Here is a 15,959-nt window from a genome sequence, read left to right as displayed (position 1 = left end):
AGGTAGGGTCGATAGGAGCAACAACGGTAAAGGCAGCCAACTCTCTAGCTATTATGGCGAGATACGACAGAGAGATGTGGCATCGTTTAGCCCCCATAATGGAACATCTACCGGACGAGCACAGAAAATCTGCTATGTTGCTGGTGCGTGAGGGGGGCAGAGGCGTCAAACCACTCAATAAATATCGCCGTAGACCTGGCGGAATCAGACTTTAAACAAATAAACAATGGAGTGGTTTTGAGGAGGCAAGCCTGGCTCAAATGCACAAACTTTCGACGAGAAGTACAATATAAAGTGCTCATTATGCCTTTTGAAGGGGAACAATTATTTGGGGAGAAAGTAGACGAGGCCTTAAAAGGCATGAAAGAAGACTCGGACACAGCACGCTCTCTTGGAGCCCTTCAGAGTGGCAGAAGTTTTCGTTCTTTTCGTCCCTTTAGAGGGGCATCAGGGAATTCCCGATTTGTGTCATCCAGGGACCGGGGCTTCAGTAGGCCATCGTACTCCTCTCAAGGCTATAGGCAAGCTACCCAAACTGCTCGAAGAGGACAAGACTATCAAGCTTCAAGAAGAAGAGGGGGTTATTCATCGTCCACGAAGGACAAGCAGTCAAACACCCAGCAATGAGGAGCTTCAGGACGTCCAGGGAGGCAGAGTGTCTCGCCGTGTCGACGAGTGGGAGAAGATAACATCAGACCGGTGGGTATTAGACACAGTGAAACTAGGCCACTCTTTGCAGTTCAAAAGCAAGCCACCGCACATTACACCTGTGTTGTCGGCGCAGCCCCATCTTCAAATATTACAACAAGAAATGGTGCTTATGCTACAAAAAAGGGCTATAGAATTGGTCCCGGTGACCGAGAGAGGTCAGGGAGTTTACTCCCGGTACTTCGTTGTCAAAAAACCCAACGGCAAGTGGCACCCCATTCTAGATCTTCGAGATCTCAACAAGACACTAAAAAATCTGAAGTTCAAGATGCTTACGCTTCAGGAAGTTATCCGATCTATCCAGCCGGGGGATTTTCTGGCGTCGTTAGGTCTGCAGGACGCATATTTTCATATACCAATGCGTCGACGGCACAGAAAATTTCTGAGGTTCGTAGTCGTACGAACCCACTATCAATTCAAAGTACTCCCATTTGGACTAAAGTCATCTCCCAGGATATTCACATAGTGTTTGGCTCCAGTAGCAGCTTGGTTAAGAAGACAAGGTCATCACGTTTACCCTTATCTGAACGATTGGTTGGTAAGGGGGTCGTCTCCAATAATAGCGCAAGCAGGTCTAAAGGCCACCATGCGACTTCTGCAACAGTTAGGCTTTGCGATCAACTTCGAGAAGTCGTCCTTAACTCCCTCAAGGAACTTGGTGTTTTTGGGTGCAGAGTTCGAAATGCAGTCAGGATTGGTGAAACCATCTGTGGAGAGAGTTCACAAACTCAGGCTACAGGCAAAGGAATGGAAAGTCAACACCAGGGTGTCGGTAAGGAAGTATATGTCACTACTAGGGGCCATGGTGATGTGCATCCCCTTAGTAAGCAACTTTCGTCTCTTCATGAGACCAATTCAAGAATTTCTGGCAGACCGATGGTCACAGAGTCAGGGGCTTTGGTCAGACAAATTGACTATCAGCAGCGGGTTTCTGCGAGCACTGCAATGGTGGCTACTCTTCGAAAATGTATCGAGAGGGATGCCCCTGCAGGAATCAGATTTTCAAATGACGGTAGTGATGGATGCCTCTCTCACTGGATGGGGAGTGCATCTGGAGTCCATTCAAGTGCAAGGTCTATGGTCATCGGAAGAGTCAACCCTTCATATCAACGTGCTGGAACTGAGGGCGGTACGTTGGGCCCTGAAGTCCTTTTTAACACACATAAAAGGATTGATCGTGAGAATATTGATGGACAATATGATGACAGTGTTCTACCTGAGAAAGCAGGGAGGTACTCATTCCAGAACTCTCTTGACCGAAGCTCAAGAAATATGGCATTGAGCTCTCGAACAGAAGATAAGTATATTGGCCTACCATCTGCCGGGAGTAAAAAATGTACAAGCGGACTCTCTCAGCAGAGAGATGAATCAGCTGCACGAATGGGAGTTGAACGACCAACAGCTGGCGAATGCTTTCAAAAAATGGGGCCATCCTTTCCTGGATCTCTTCGCGACGAGAGAGAACAAAAAGTGCATGCAGTACGCAAGCAGGTGGCCACAACCAGACTCGCTGGGTGAAGCGTTCTCCTTCCCGTGGACGGACAAGTTTGTGTTTCCAATCGTACGACGAACTCTACAATGGATTCACAAATACCCATGTCGGGTGATCTTAGTGGCTCCTTATTGGGCGAGACAGTCGTGGTTCTCCGACCTGCTCCAGCTGTCGATAGCGCATCCAGTGAGGTTACAGAACTTTCCGAACCTTCTATCTCGAGACAAGGGGGCAGTGTGGCATCACGATCCGGACGGACTCAGCCTGACAGCCTGGCTCCTGACTTCTCGGAGTTCAGTACTCTAACTATTTCATCGGACTGTTCTCGAATTTTACAAGCCGCGCGGGCTCCGTCCACGAGCACTTCGTATGCATGTAAGTGGAGAAGATTGTGCATGTGGTGCAAGGATCAACCAGGACTGGAACCCCTGAATGTCGCTCCAGAACAGCTTCTTCCATACTTGCTGCACTTAGCAGAAAGGGGTTTGTCTTTTTCTTTGATAAAGGTTCATCTGGCAGCCATTTCCAGGTTCACTCGTAAAAGACATTCAACACCAGTGTTTAGTGATCGGTTAGTAAAACACTACATGAAAGGCTTATTTCCTACTTTTCCCCCAACTAAAAAGTTTCCTCCGAACTGGAGTCTTAACCTGGTACTGGTAGAACTAATGAAAGCTCCTTTCGAGCCTATGTCGTCATCTTTAACATTGTTATCGTGGAAATTGGCCTTTTTGGTGGCTACTTCGGCACAACGAATTTCGGAACTACAGGCGTTAGTCATTGATCTGCCATATTTGAGATTTTTCAAAGAAAAAGTGGTGTTGGCAACCAACCCTCATTTCATACCAAAGGTTCCAACTATCTTTCATAAGCATTCATCTATTGTACTGCCGACATTCTTCGCAACTCCTTCATCTGTCGCGGAAAAAGCTCTCCATACATTGGATGTGAAAAGAGCTCTAAAGTTTTACCTTCATCTTACTCAAGATTTTAGAGATACAAAACAACTATTTGTGGCTTATGGCCCTTCGGCAAAGGGGGAAAGCAGTCTCAAAACAAGGACTGGCTAGCTGGGTCTCGTCGACGATTGCTTTTTGCCACTCGAAGGCAAGGAAGCCGCTAGAAAAGCATCCAAGAGCCCATTCCACGAGATCCACTTCGTCTTCGGCGGCATTGTGGTCCTGGATTCCGCTGGGAGAAATCTGTCAGGCGGCACCCTGGTCGGTGCCACATACATTTACCTGCCATTATTGCCTCGAGCAACAGCATGCAGAAGATATACAGATGGGACGAGCAGTTCTACGTCATCTGTTTCAGTAAGGTAAGCCCTATACAGGGGTATATCCTTCTATCAATGTATCTTAATGTGTGCTTTAATGTTAACGTACAATGACTAAACGTTTTTTCCATGGCAAAGGGCATGTATGGCTATGATGGTATTGGTTTGCATACACACCTCCAAATCAGGAGTACTGCTATACAATCTATTCTAAGCATGTGAATCCATGAAAGATCCAATGCTGGAGAAGGGAATAGTTTCTTACCTGTAACTCCATTTCTCCAGCATTGGTATCTTTCATGGATTCACATACGCCCGCCGGCCTCCCCGGTATGCAAACAGTTATATCCCAGACTACTTTGGGGGGGGTTAAAATCTGAAGGGAGCCGCGGGGGCGGGGATATTTATACGGCTACGTCCTATTGGGGCAGGCGTAAGCGGCCCAAAACGACGTCGATAGGACACAAAAATGTCAACATTTTTTCCTATGGAAAACGGCTTTATAGATGTACCGAGGGTTCCCAGCCTGACGACAGGGAATATTCTAAGCATGTGAATCCATGAAAGATACCAATGCTGGAGAAATGGAGTTACATGTAAGAAACTATTCCCTTCACAATGCCTTAAGAGAAAGAGGTAAATTGGAGGAGCTGTCCTGATGTCTCGACATGGCAATAGCAGGGTGTGTGGAAGCTTTGTAGATGTCCGAGTGCTGGCAAATGCATCCATAATGCCACAAGTGGACTGGCCTATAGGGAACTCTGGAGATTTCCCTGTAGGCCTCTGCACCCTGGGCCTCTATTGTGTGGTATTTCTACATTTCCTCACAGGAAAATGGTTAGATTAGCTGAAAATGTGTAATATGGGGCCACTTTGAACATTATTTCCAGGGACTCTTTTGGTTCCCAGTCCCCCCTGCTTCCTTGTCTTAGTACTTTTTGTAACATTGTAGGAGGAATTCAGAGGGGGGGTGATTTATAATACCCCATGAAGATGGGGAAGGGCGTGGTTGGTTATTAGTAGGAAAAGGGCAGGTCTCTCCCAAGGGTGTGTGTCTCTCAAGGGCATCCCACTCCCAGTCCCCACAGACCCTCCACCCAGGTGATCCTCCCTCGCTTTACCACCCCCAGGGTCGGGATCCAAAAGCGATGGCCTTTCCCTGGCCACCTGCGTAGAAGATCCTTGGGGAATAGGAGTGAGAACACTCACAGATTTCTTACACCTGGTACTCGCATCATTTTGCAGCTGCTACCATCGATGGCCAGTTAATACAACTACAGCAGTGCCTGGCAAATGCCTTTCCCATGTCTACACAAAAGCCAAAACGGTTGGAATTGCCAATGATTGTTTTGAAAGCCATGCTCAATGGGTCGTTGACATTTGTATGTAGTGAGTAAGGTGGAGAGAAATTTAGGGTAAGTCAGAAGATGGGGAATGTTCTTTGGGACTACATAGGGCTTTCAAATGATTGGTCTTGCTGCCAGTTGCGCTATAGTGAGAGGTGTTTAGCTTTAGTGGTTGATGCATGATGGTGTCCTGTATTGAGGCCTAAATATTCTGTGAGACAGCAAAGGCATTCTGTTGGGTTTTTGCAGTGTCTTGATGCGCTGTCATCCAGTCGTTTTAGTTTCTGAGTGCCTTGTGATGTGTTCTAGGAAAAAACATCCAGGGCCAATATGGTGTTCCCTTAAGTTGTGTCTGTGCTTGAAAGTCGAATTATTGAGAAGTGTTATTTTTGCTGCTTGATGGTTGTAGGTTAAACTTTAATTCTACTAAGTATTGAAGAGCCAGGTTTTATACTTTTTCAGAATTTCTGGTGGTCCTTTCGGGTGCACATTTTGCTTTGTAGCACATGACAGTGTTTGGCCTCTATTAGTGTAAAAGGCAATGGTTCCATGACTTTCTCTGTAGCATCTAGTTTCTAAAAGTATGCAATTTCTCAACCTTAGGTCTCTAGTTGGTTGGTAGAGTGAGATTTAGTTTTGGAGAAATGTTGCTCCTTGAACTTCGGGTGCTCTGTGGACGATGCAGAGGACCTTAAACCGGATCCTTATTTTGATTGGTAGCCAGTGGAGTGCCCTGGGAGTCGCTGTTGTGTGTTCCGTCCTGTGTAGTAAGAGTTCTGGATCTTTGGGGTTTGCGATTGCTCTTTTCCATAAGATATCCAAGTTCATCCAGGTTTAGAGTTTTTCAACTTCTCTTGGCGATGTTTGTTAGTCATTTGTGAGTAGGCAGCAGATGTCTTGGCATGTTGATAGTAAAAGGGATCCTTAGATGACCTCTCCAGAGTATCTGAATGGGTGGGGAGGAGGTTTTAGGCCTTATGCCCAAACTATTGCTTTGAGGGTGCAGGCTGCAGTGAGAATCACTACTGTCACCAGTTATTTGAGGTGAAAGCTGATCATTTAGGTGCTCAAGCACTCCATTTAGGGCGCAGATTTAGTTTGTTCCTCGAACCAAATGTTGAAGCCTCTGAGGACTGTTAGGTGTTGAGTTGAATCGCGAGGGTAGTAATTACATCTGCAAAGTTTTCTGCAAAGGATGGGTTGTATGATGGTGGTATGTAAATAGATAGGAAGGAGAGGTTGGTTTGGTGGTAGAGTGTGAGGTGGATCAGGGGTCCTTCACAGTCTGGGAAGTCAATGTGGTCTGAAGTCAATACCTTGAGGTGTTCTTTGTGTGCCACAACTCCTCCTTTTTTGCCAGTACAGTTAACTTGCATGAGTTTGTAGTTGGTGGGGATGGATGTGTGTGCTATTATCTTGTAAATGTCATGACATCCAGGTTTTTGTTAAAATGAGCATGCCCGTTCCTCCTTCACTAAGAACTTCGTGAATCTTCATTCTCTTTTTAGAGATGGAGTGGGCATTGATCAGGCTGCAGTGTATCTTGTCTCCTGCCTCTGGATCATTGTTAGTTGCCATGAATGCCCTCTATTGTTTCGAGGTTCTGTGTGTGAGCCAGAATCCAAGTTGTCAGATTGTTGATTGGTTGTGGGTTTGGGCATTTGCATAGAGTCTGATGGTTCATTGTTCAACAATTATAGTAGGTTACAGGTTGGGCTGTTTATATCTAATGATTCTAGGAAGAATGTGCTTTTTTGGTGGTCTTTGGTGATAAAAGAAATGTAAAGGTTCAGGTGTATTCTTAAGGTCATGTGACCTCTTGCACCTGTACCATGATGAGTGGGCCATGGTTTTGTAGTTGGTATTCTAAAGTTGTATTCTTGGTTGCATGTAAGGTTGGATTTGGGGAATTTTCAAGGTTCTTGTTTTTGTCCTCTTGTTTTTGCTCTAATGCATTTATTTTCCAGAGTTGTTATGTTGTGTTCCATGAAAGGCATGTTTTGTGCCGGTAGGTGGAAATGGAGCCTTAAACAAAGCGGGTTTTGGATCTGGCTGGTAGTTATTATCCACCAGGAGCGAGTAGGTTGTTGTTGCTTGGTGTTGTATATGCCAGCTGGTTGGTGAACTGTTGGGCAGGGTTTGTAGTATTGGTGTTGTACCTGTAGGTTAGTTCCCTTCTCACTTGGCTGTCCTTCCTTTGGTGTTCCATTGACACTATGAAGTGTAGTATGCCGAAGTCTGGGCATGTCAAAGATTCTGATGCTTTCAAATTATTGGTCTTGCTTTCAGTTAGGTTCTATTGAGAGGTGTTTGGCTTTAGGGGTTGATGCATGAAGATATGCAATGTTGAGGTTTTCAATAGGTAAGAGATACTGAATGATGTTTTACTATCATGGGGTCTCTCTTAGCTAAGGGTGACTGAGTGCATGGGAAGATCTAATACACCACTGTGTGCTTTTACTCTAAGGATGTCTAAGTGTGGAATGTGAAACTGCAGGCGCAGTATGTTTTATTCTGGATATTTAGGGATACTTGGATGTGAAGCACATGAGGGCACAATATACAGCAACTTGCTATTCCCAGCATAACATATGCTGTTCTAGCATATCCTAAAGGTCAATATCGGTCGGTAATTCATAGGGGTACTTCTGTCCCCCTTATTAAATATCAGAATTACCACTGATCGCTTCCAGGAAGGGGGCGTAGGTCCCTGTGACTTATTAATGGTCATTGAAAAGGCTAAGGGGGTAATTCATAGAATTTGGCGCACAAGTGGCGCACGCGCCTGGCGCACAGAGTGCGCGTGTGGCATTCTGCGCCAGCCGCGTGCGCCAAAACCCATTTTGGTGCGCAGCATATTCATGGATTTATACATCCATAAGCATCTGTGGCGCAGAGTGGCGCAGTGACCTTGCAGCAGCGCCAGTGTCATGATGCCTACCCCCGGGGACCCAGACCACGTCCAGTAACCCCGGAAGCAGGCATCAAGTTATCCTAAGCAAGCCCAACAACCCCTGCTAGGGGCTATTTGGGTCCAGTCCTGGCACCTATGGTGCCAGGCTCATATAGAGAGTCAGTCCTGGCGCCATAGGTGCCAGGCTCATAGATTAAAACTTACCTGATGCAGACCATGCTGCAAACTTACCTGATGCAGACCATGCTGCAAGAGCTCCAAGCCAAAAGAGGCTTGGAAGGGACTACTTTACTTTGGGACTATTTTTTACTCGGGCGGGGCTGGGGAGGAATACTTACCTGGGACTACTTTGGAGGCTATTTAAACCACGCCTGAAGAGCAGCACACGCTTCGCGTTATTCTGCATCCAGCAGTGTAACGCTCACCGTGCCTGCAAGTCTGCATCCTGCCTTCTGCCACACCCGCCTCGAGTTTGGAGCGCCTAGAAAAAGGGAGAAAGAAGGAGAAAAGCTTAGAACAATTGCAATACCTTTAATCCTTACCTGAAATACCGATCCATCGCACCTTCGAGCTGGAAGAAAGAAGTTATTTTATGCGCGTCGCCTCGCCTGCTGCAGCGCCGCGCTGAACTCACCGGCCTTCGCAGCATCTTCACATTCCACCGCATCCTCCTGCATGTTCCCGCCGCAGTCCGGCACCTAAGGAGAAGACAAGAACAGCAAGGTGTGCCAAGGGAATACACAGAGGAATATTAGTTACACCCCCATAGACTTACCTGATTTTACCACTGGGGGTACTATTCCTCTTCACGGGTCGGCGCAGCTTCCACTGCATCTTCGCCAAACCCGGCCCCTAAGGGGAAACAAAAGGACAGCAAGGTGAAACAAAGGAACTAACAAGGGGAACCCTCCTAACCACAATAGACTAACCTGATTTTATAACCGGAGGTATTATTCCCCAAGACTTCATACTTTCTCTCAGCGCCTGAATAAGGGAGAAAGCAACAGGTTACATATTGACATTATTTTATCGAACTGTGTTGGAAAATACAAATCCTTACCAGAATACTACCGGTTGCCACGAGGAACTCTTCATTAGGGTCAAGCTGCAACCTGCAAGGAATCGGACAAGAGTGAAAGTCAGGCATTTGAACTCTTACAAACATTATACTTACGGCGTCTTGCCGGGAATCTCGGAGTCAATATTGTTCTGGAACTCACCAATTCCTTCGAGCCAGTGAAGCAACTGGTTATCAACGCGCCCCTGGCTCAATGCAGGATGGAGAGCTCATCTTTTCAAACCATCAGGTGAGACTATAAGAGGGGACATCAAAGGCGATCTGTGGGGAGAACAGCAGGGGTGGGGGGGATTTACGCTGAACTCCACAAGTGGTTAATTCCCTTTCTCCATTTGCAGAAGAATATTCCTATGGGCCAAGCAAACGAAGCTAGGTGGGCCAGTCCAGTCCGTCATCTCGGCCCTACCCGTCACATTGATGGAGACCGCAGCTGTCCAGTTCCGATCGACGCCTCTGTGGGAGCCAGGTGAGCGTAACAGCCAGTTATACCTCCAACCCCGCCCTGTGCGCCAAAAACATCGCACAAATCCAGTACATGGTGCCACTGGACCAGCATACAGCCCCCCAACCACATAAACGCATGTCAAACTCCCCGCGTACCCCTCGGAATACACGTAACCCGCTTGCGCCATGCCAATCGCGTGTAAAACTCCCCGCGCACCCCTCGGAATACACGTACCCCGCTCGCGCCAGGCCAATCACATGTAAAACTCCCCGCGCACCCCTCGGAATATACATAACCTGCTGTTGGCGCCAGGCTCATAAGGGGAAGTGTTTGGTGCACTTACCTGAAGCAGACCATGCTGCACACTCACCTGATGCAGACCATGCTGCATGAAGAACCAAGCCAAATGAGGCATAGGTGGGACTATTTTTCTGAAGGAACTATTTTGTTACTTGGGTGGGGCTGTGGAAGAATACTCACCTGGAACTTCTTCCAAAGCTATTTAAGCCACGCCCGGACAGCCACACGTGCTTCGCGTTGATCTGCATCCCAGAAGCTGAACGCTCACCGTGTCTGCTCCTGCACCTGGACTCCAGCCACGCCCGCCTCGAACCTGGAACACCTGTAAGGGAATAAGAGAAGAGAAAGGTGAAAACCAAGAACTTATTCAACCTTCTTACCTGCATCCGGAATCTTCACGCCAGCATTCCTGAAGGAAGACTTCAATTTAAAAGCACTGCGTTGCTCGCTGCAGCGCCGCGCTTCACTCACCTGTTCCCGAGACGCCGCCCGGCTCCATCGCGGCTCTCAGCACCGGTCGCCACATCTCTGCACCTAGGGGAGAGAAGAAGAGACAAAAGGTGAGCAAGGGAACACAAGAGGAAAGCCGAATTTTCAGCCATATTACTTACCGGCTTTTCTTGGTGAACCATTCCACATCTCGGGTCGGCGCTGCATCTTTGGCAGGTACCGCACCCCGGCCCCTATGGGGAAAGGACATTTTCAGCCATATTACTTACCGGCTTTTCTTGGTGAACCATTCCACATCTCGGGTCGGCGCTGCATCTTTGGCAGGTACCGCACCCCGGCCCCTATGGGGAAAGGACATTTTCAGCCATATTACTTACCGGCTTTTCTTGGAGAACCATTCCACATCTCGGGTCGACGCCGCATCTTTGGCAGGTACCGCACCCCGGTCCTTATGGGGAAAGGACAAAAGACATTACTGGGGAATTATAAAGACATTTAGAGGGGTCGCCCTCATCACTAACTCACCTGATTTTACCACCGGCAATTTAACCCCTCAACGCATCGCCTTTGTTCTGCACCTGAAATAAAGGACAGAAAAGACAACATAAAAGGAGGCTCACATTTGAACTTTTGCATCTTCATACTTATGGCGTATCGCTCAGAAAAGTCAAGTGGATCTGCCAGCGCCATTCTGAAAACCAGTGAAGTAACTGGACGAACGCGCGCCCCTGCACCAGAAGCAGGATGGAGAGTTCATCCTTCCAAACCATAAGGTGAGCTTAAACCGGGGGTTTTGGAGGAATCAGAGAAGAACGAAGGGGGGAAGGGGGGAGCAAGCACACTATTCGGCAGACAGTTAATCCCCTTTCTCATCTGCAGAAGGATAATCCTACGGGCCCGACAAGCAAGATTTGGGGGTCCTGTTCAATCGGTGGTCCGAATTCTGCGCATCACGCTTGAAGAGGCCACAGCAACCCAGACCAGACCAGCGCCTCCGTTGGAGCCAGGTGAGCGTTACAGACGTGCCCTCTCCGCCCGCCGCCTCTCCGCATCTATTTGACGGCCCAACCGCGGCCACACGGAAGACACTCCCAATCCGGGGTCCTCCTCCGCCTCGGCCGATGCCTGCCCCCGGGGTGTTGATGGCCCCGAGCCATGATGCCTCCCACGCTGAGCCTGCTGCTGCCTCCGAAGCAACTGCCTCTGCCACCACGACGGCATCCGGGCTGATGGAATCCCCCGGCGCCATCGTGCACGTGCCCTGCCCGATGATGCCGGCACATCCTCCATCCGCTGAGGTCCAGTTGGTGGTGTGGCCACCCCTGCTGGACCTCCGACTCCGGACTGCGGCAGGAATGGGATCTCCACCTGGCTGGCTGCGTTGGTTGGGGCAGATCTACAGGGGGCCCTGGTGGCATCTGGGCTGGAAGACGGCACGGAGAACGACTGGCGTAAAGTGTGCACAGAGGAGGAGAGGGCCGCAAGACTGGCCGACACATGGAGGAAACCCCAGACTATGGACCCTCCCAACTGGGCCAAGTTGGCACACAGCTCTTCCCCCCCAGGAAGCACGCACATCATCACGAATATCACGTGTGTGCAAAGCGACACCAATCAGGACGGACTCCATCCGGTCACAGGTCCCCTCATCCGCAGGTAGAGGAGTGCCAGATGACGTGGACCTCCCCCCTACCTGTGGACTGGCCTGGGACGGGGCATCCCTGCTGGTGCATGGTGATGCAGTCACAGTGTCAGGGACAGAGACATGCACAAGCACCTCCGCCGCGACCTGTGCTGCCTCCTGCCCCTGGACTGCACCACTTGCACCAGTGGTACCACCCCCACCAGGCCCCATGTGCGGCTCTGTAGCGGCTTCCTCCTCTACACACACCACCGACCTGGATGGCTCTGCACCGTCTTCCGCCGTTGCAAGCCCCTGTGGGGGCTCATCCGCCCCTTCCACTGCAGCCGTAGTGACAGACGCGGCACCAGTCCCCTCGCTCCCAGATGATGGAATTACCTGGGAGGGTGACTGGGCCTTGCGTCGCCGGCCGGTGGAGGCATCCCTGCCGCTCTCCTCCACAGCGCCATCTCCGCCCTCTTCTTCACTCGCTGCTGTGTAAAGGGAGACATTGAACACAAACATCAGGGTACTGTACAATAGTGCCCTAGACAGGAAGCAATAGCACATGAGTGCCACTGTCAAACGTCGCTTCCATCATGTCTCCCAACAACACATGGGTCAGTGCAGGCAACACACATGCAGGAACCGGCATGGCACATGCAACAGACATTTGCATCCATGTCCACGGCAGCGTACAAACATCCAATGGTGGGCTGTAACTCACATGCATCATGGGACATGCTGATCACATGCACACGCATCACCAGAGGGTCATGCATCTGGCCCTGTATACCCACAGACACAGTGGCTACAAGCATGACTAGTCTGTATCAGTGAATCAACACATCGCCACGGACATGTGTCATGCATCCATTGCGCACACACTACTCAGACACACAGACGTACATCATACATGTCCATGACAGCAGCACACATCTCTCACACCCCAAACATGTCAAAGTACAGACACAGGCATGCATACATGTGTGTTCCGCATGCTGCTCCACCATCCATGTGGGTCACACCTGACTGGACTCACATGCAGCACCATCATGTCCTTACACACACACTGCAACATGCCCTTTTTTAAACGTGAATGCATGGCCACTTACTGCTCGACTCCAGACGAGCCTGCATCCTGAGGATCTGCTGGTGAAGCACTGGGCGAATGCGCTCCAGGACCCTCATCTGCTGGGTGGTAAGATGGACCCGGCACCCCACTGCATCCGCTGCCTCCAAGAGGTGCCGGGCCTTCTTGAGGGTCCTGGACACCCCTGGCACCCTGCGACATCAAACTGGACATGTTTGATGTCGCGGGGTGCCACCCAGTCTGCGTTGAATGCACCCACTATGTCCTTCCAGATCCTCTTCCGTCCTTCCTTGTTGGCGCGCAATGGTGTGAAGAGGGCATCATAATGCCCCAGGACTTGCTCCACCAGGAAACCAACTTCCGTTTCACTGAAGCTGGTAGCCCTCTGCCTCTGTGCTGGGGGGTTGCCACTGGTGCCGGATGGTGTTGGTTCGGACATGGCAACCCCCGAGGCAGGTGTGGGTGGGCAACTGGGTCCTGGGGCTGGGCTGTGGAGCGATGGAACACCAGTCGGGAGTCTTCTGTTCCAGCAGGGGTGGTCACAGCAACTGGACCCCTGCAGATTGTATATGTGCAGGCACCAAATGGCAGGGCACGGTGGCAGTAGGCAGGCAGGCAGCAGCAGATGGCTCGTGGGAGGCTGCTCGGGGATCTGGGGCAGTAATTCGGCCTTCTGGGCAGGAGCGTGGTCTTCCGTGTGTTGTCGCGTGGCCAGCTTGATACGGAGTGGTTTGGCACTTGAAAAAACAGCACGTCAGTGTGTAATTCAAGGAAAGGCCCTTGGCGCTTAAGCACGTAAGTGACGTGAAACGCGCGGGCATTTCCTTCTGCATGTGTTAATGGTCCGCACGGGTCTGCAGCGCGATGTACGTGCTTTCAGTGAAGACCGACAAGTGTGTTTTTCCTACTTTGGGGTTCACACGCGATTACCTCACAGTGGTTGCAGTGCCTACACGTATTTCTTTTACACGCACATGGTGAGTCGTGCACGCTATTGCTATTGCACGCTATTTTCCCCAGTGCGGGTGCCCCTGTTTGTTGTGTACCCCATTTATTGGGGTCATTGTAGTCCGCGTGTTGATCGTGCATGCTTTTTGTGTTCCTGGGTGCCACAGCTTACTGCGTGAGGTTTTTTTACTCGCACATGAGCTACAGGGGTTGCGTGTACGTTTTTCTTGTATTTTGGGGTGCCTAAGTATTGCGTGACACGTAATTTCTCCTAAGGGGCCACAGAATGGGACATTCATTGTAGCTGTATATATTTGTTTGTTGTTTGTGCGCACTTTTATGCTGCGCCAGGACACTTCCGCCTGCCTTCGTGTGGTGGATGTGTTTAGGACTGTGCGTGTCTTTTGGCATGCACGTGTTTCCCCTATTCGATTCCATGAATACATGTAGTTCACTTGCGTGTGTGCATTCTGAGTATTTCCCAGCAGTACTTCCCCAGTTACGCCCTCATTTTCACGCGTTGTTCCCCATTCCGCGTGTTCCGCCCCTTTTGGTGTGTGCGCTACACGTTGTGCTCTTTAGCTGTGCGCATCCGCGCACAGCGTTCGGGATGTTGCTGTAACGTGTGCGCCCGTGTGCGCCACGCTCAGATTTGGCGCACATCCTGGAGTAAACACGCGCAGGCCCTTCATTGAATCGAACGCGTGCGCATGCCCTTGCTTGTTTATGCTTGCGCCAGCTTGCGCCAAGATTTTCGGCACAAATTTGTTTCATGAATCGGCCCCTAAATGTATAAGTAACTGTCTTCTTTTGAATTTGAAAGGCATATTTGTATCAGATGGAATGAGAGGTAACTGTGGTATACGAACAGTATCTAAGCTCCATCGATTAGACAGGCCTCTATGATGTGTCTTTGTAGACGCGTAATTGGCAAACTTGTTCCATTGCAGAGTCCCTGTGATGGCATAAGATTGCGTAGTAGCATAATTGCAGCACCTACATTTGGTTTTAGCTTGTTTGGAGACACTCGTCCTACAGCGTTTCGGTCTTTAGAGACTGAAAAGTTGAGCCAGTAATTAACTGTTCATTGACACTGGAACCACCGTGCCCTGTGTGAAGCGAAGCGGGGGTGGAAAGAAGTAACTTGAAATTATTCCGAATGTTTGCGATATTGGAAGGTGAAGGTGACCGCGTAGAGCCCTGCTTATTTTGTTCATTAAAAGGACAGCTGTTGTTGAAGTGGAAGGGTACACAGAGGTGCACTTTGCCATTTGGACAGCAGAGGGCAGCCTAACACTGATAAATTGCATCAGCGGAGTATGGAAACATACCTAAACGTTTTATATATATATATAGATGCAATGTGCTTTTTAGTGATGGCTATATATGAACACAAAGAGCAGGTTAAAATAATTCATGTTTCAAGCCACCACAAAAAGTCATCCCCTCTCCACTGTATTCACCGCACACACACAGCACACCACCCCTCAATCACCAAGAGTCAACCACTGCCCACCAACGGCTAGTGTTAAGTGCAAATTTTTAGCCTTGCAAATTGTATGACTTGCAAAAAATAAAGCAACCCATCAGAGATAGATGTGCGACAGAGAGTAAAACAATGCAAGGCCTTCTGTTAGGAGTATCAAGCTGTGTGCAAGATGGAGTACAATCTGTAGAAATGTACTCTCAAAGGGGCATGCATTTATGAAACACAAAACTATACAAAATAAAGCAACTCAAGGCGCCATGTAAAGTATAGCAAGAAGTAAAATGCAGGGTTCAAAATTGAGGGGTGCTGAGAGCTATGTTGCTCCTGCTCCAAGCCTAGAACAGCCTGGTTAGCTTGACACCAACAGCCACCAGGAGCTATTTTTAGCTCCCCATGACAACTGATGCCTTACAAACACACCTCTCTGAATTTAACTCAGTGGCGTTTAGAACAATCTATAAATAAACATTAGGACACTTCTATATGAAATTTAAAACATAAGGGGACATAAATCATGGGGTAAATGATGCACTTGCATCTTATGTTGAAGTTAGATTTGCAGAACACTCGTTCCTCAGTTGTAGCTGCTGGTCACTGAAGCAGCCAGATCTGAAACACCACAGTATATTAAAAAGAAATGCAGATATGAAACACAGCAGTATATGAAAGGAACCAACAAATGTGCCTTCCCACAGATATCCAGATATGGAACACAACATAGCAAAATATACACCAACATGCTTTTTTACTGATGCCTATTTTTGAGCACAACTGAGTACAATGTAGTCGAGTACCC

This window comes from Ambystoma mexicanum, chromosome 4q (genome assembly GCF_040938575.1).
Source record: "Ambystoma mexicanum isolate Mex_15411 chromosome 4q, UKY_AmexF1_1, whole genome shotgun sequence".
NCBI lineage: Eukaryota > Metazoa > Chordata > Amphibia > Caudata > Ambystomatidae > Ambystoma > Ambystoma mexicanum.
This window is presented reverse-complemented; position numbering follows the sequence as displayed.